We start from the raw sequence: 3,657 nt of genomic DNA on the forward strand, positions 1-3,657 counted from the left end.
GTTAGTAGAGGGGCTCAAACCTGACACCAGGATTCCTGATACCTCATTTCTCAAGACAGTCTAAACATCATTTTGGGATTTCAGACAATGCCTTATTTTTACATTGGTTAATAGTATTTCTTAGCTATTTGTACCCACCATTTTCCTAGCCCATATCCCCAAAAAATGGTGAAAGTTTTGTTACAGAATTCCTAAACATTTAATCATAACTTCTTGGCTTAAACCTTCAAGTATTTGGAGGAGCAAGTTTCCAGATGTGGGAACCGGAGCCACAGGGGAATGAATCTGGAAAATGCTGATTATCCTCAGAGGGACATAAAACTCAGCATTGGAGGAGGTTTCATAGGTCATGGAGTTCAATCTTTGGTCTGCATTTCCATCTCAGTATTGGGGAATATTCCGTTTTTCACACCCTGGAATCACAGTTTTTATTATATTGAACAAACACGTGCTGCAGATTTTTCTAAGCGCTTTGTAAGTACATGCAACCCTCCCAGCAGCCCTCTGAAGCGGGTGCTCTTAATGTCCCCACTTCACAGGTGGGGACAGGCGCAGAGTGGTGCGGTGATTTGCTTGAGGTCACTCAGCAAAGGGGTAGACTGGAGTCAGAATCTGCAGTCAGGCAGTGTGGCCCCAGTGAAGCTCTTAATGACTATACACAGTGTTGCCCCATCAGATGAAAACCAAGAAGAAGAAAAAAGAGGGGCCAGGGTCAGGTGTTGCAAATCCAGTTGATAGAAATACTGAGGAGAGGCCACTGAGCCTAGTGGAAAGCCCAGAACCTTAGAGATCGGCCAGGAACTTGGGCAAAGCAGTCACGTGCCTCGGAGACAAGTTCATGGGTCATCTGTGGTTTGGGTGGGTCTTTGCTCTGTTGGACTTTGGCCCCCTTCTTGCTTAGTGACACTGAACAATCGGGTAGCCCCTAGAATGAGTTTTTAAGGAGGACTGACACTGATCTCTCTCAAACACTGTCTACCCGCACAGTTTGATACTTGGTTTTCAGAGGTGCCAATGGAAGACTCAAAGCCACAAGCCACGAATGTGTGTGTTTCTTGCTCTGTGTCTCTAACAAGTCATGGCAGCTGCTGTTAAAAGGGAATAAAAAGTTTCCAAGTCCCCTACTCTGATCCCCACCCCAACATGCAACCTTGGCTCAGTTTCCTGGGACAGGGCAATGGCAGCCCTGTGTGGGAAATGGCAGCAGGACCCAAACCAGCGCCCAAACACGTGGGTGGAATGATGAAGTTCATTTTCCCAGTTTCCCTCGTCCTGTGCAGTAACAGTAACGGTAATGGATGTGCACTTAGCAGGGTTCCCGCCTTCAGAGGGCTCTTGGGTTGGGACAAGTGTAGCAGGTATGAGCTGCCTCAATGCCCCCTGGACATCTCCTTCACTGATGTTTAGCCTCTGGGGACGTGTTTGGTTTCCTGTCTTCAAACTGTCGCCCAGCTTTACGCTGAGAGCAGGCCGTAGTTTCCTCCAGCTGCTGTGACAGATCACAGCAGACTCAGTGGTTTAGGACAACACACGCGCATTATCTTACAGCTCTGCAGGTCAGAAATGGGAAATGGGTTCCACGAGGCTCAAGCAAAGGTTCTGAGGGTTCTTGTGGTGCGTCCCGGTGTCTTTCCTAGCTCCCGGAGGCACCCACACCCCGTGACCAGCGTGCACTTCCTGTGTCTTCAAAGCCAGCATCTTCTTATCTGACACCTGACCCTTTTGCCTCCCTGTTTGATTTCTAAGGCACTGTGTGATTACCTTGGGCTCACCCTGATAATCCAGGATGTTCCCCCAACCCACGGTCCTCAGGTCTTCAGTCACATCTTCTGTGTAAGATGACGCAGTCACTGGCTCCGGGAATGGGGATGTGACCGCTTGGGGGAGGGGCAGCCTTCAGCCCCACCCCCTTCCCTAAGGATTGCCTCCTTCCACCCTCCGTCTTCCGTCGGCTCCCTTGCCCCGCTCCTTCCTCTACCCAGGCCACCCCTTCCTCTCCAGCGTGGCCCCCGATCCTCAGGGTTCCCACCCTGACACTCACGACGCGTTAAGAATTTCCGTCCCCCGCCCGCAGTGCAGTGGCGGCCTCCGAGCGCTCAGGCCCGCGGAGAGCCGCTTTCCCTCCCTCCCGGTGGCTGTTTTCCGCCCCCGCTTCCGCACTCGCGCAGCCTCCCAACGGATCGCTAAAGGAGAAATGCAAAGAGTTATTGCTTTTTAATTACAAGTGCTATTGTAACATCTATAAGGAAGAACACTTTCAGCTTAATTGAGACCAAATGTGAAGTTAAATTAAATGAATAACTAATTAATGGAATGCTCCCGCACGAGCCCCCAGTGAATGCTGAGGCCCGGAGAGGAGGCAGGTGCCGCCGGGGGACCAGGCCCGCCCAGCGCGGGGCTGGGGCTGCGAGCCGGGGCCGGGAGGTCGCGGCAGGTCGGACCTCAGGCTTCTCCCCACACTCCCGCCCACAGCCACATCCCGCTGGCCGAGGCCAGGCTCTGCGCCCACGTCTGTTTGTCCCTGGTGCCACACTTACCTGCGGGCGCGCGCGGGCGTGCCATTTCCCAGGCCCTGGGCCTGACTCATTTTAACTCCCTGCCTCGCCAGCTGCGCAGCCCCGTAGCCCCGTAGCCCAAGCCCTCCTCGCTCTCCCCTTGCGCGCCTTTCCCGCTGACCCCTCCCCCAGCCCCCTTCGGGGCCAAGCCCCTGCCCCCCGCGTCCCCTCCCGCGTGGTTTATGGACGCGCTCTCATTGCTGGCGCGTCCCCCACTAGCCGGGCTTTTCGAGGGCGGGCAGCGTTTTGTGCCCATTTTCTGGATGAGGACACGGGCCTGAAGCTAGGAAGTGGGGGGAGCAGGGAAAGCGAAGACCTCGAAAATGCCAAGTACAGTGTCCGCCCTCTGACCCTGACCTGCCGGCGGCAGGAAGAAAGCCGACGGCTGGCCCAGTGGAGAAACCTCTGTCTGTCCCCGCGAGGGGCAGGAGGGAGCCCGGGTCACGCGGGACTCTACCACGGGGCTAGGGCGCCATCTAGCGGCTCCTTGCGGAACGACTCCGGGAAAACCTTGACGGGCAGCGTTCCAGCAGGGAGCGCCGCCACCCGAGGGCCTTGCGGACCACCGGCCCCTAACTAGTTCGCGCTCCCAACGCCGGTGTCAGGCACCCGAAGACGTCGGTCTCAGTCACCACTGGCGTGTGTGCTGCCTGTTCCAGCGCTGAGGGACGTGTGTCCAGCCAACACGGGGCCCGCACAAAGGCCCAGTTCACTCGATGGCTCTTTTACCTTCTGTGGGGCTTCCAGCTCGCCCCCTACCCCTCCGAGTCACCGGCACTGTCCAGAGTAACTCCTCCGGAAAGGCCTGCGAGACCAGCCCCAGCACCCTGAGGGGGCTTCGGGGAGGTCCGGCAGGAGCCCAGCCCCCAAAGAAAGCTGCGTGGGCGCGGAGAGGCGGCTGCAGAGCTCAGACCAACACGCCAGGAGCAGCGAGGGAGACAGAACGCGTGCACAGGGGCCCAGGGTACAGGGGGCCCCACGTGTGACAGCTCCTGATCCAGCCAGACTCGTCAGCCCGGTGCCAGTGCTCAGGGCGTCCTCCGAGTTCTGGGTGCGGCTTCTCCATGCCAAGAGCAGCGCTGGCGCCCACAGAGCACTCAGT

The sequence above is a fragment of the Phyllostomus hastatus genome, unplaced genomic scaffold (assembly GCF_019186645.2).
Source record: "Phyllostomus hastatus isolate PE091 unplaced genomic scaffold, TTU_PhHast_1.1 phas_scaffold_193, whole genome shotgun sequence".
Taxonomy (NCBI): Eukaryota; Metazoa; Chordata; class Mammalia; order Chiroptera; family Phyllostomidae; genus Phyllostomus; species Phyllostomus hastatus.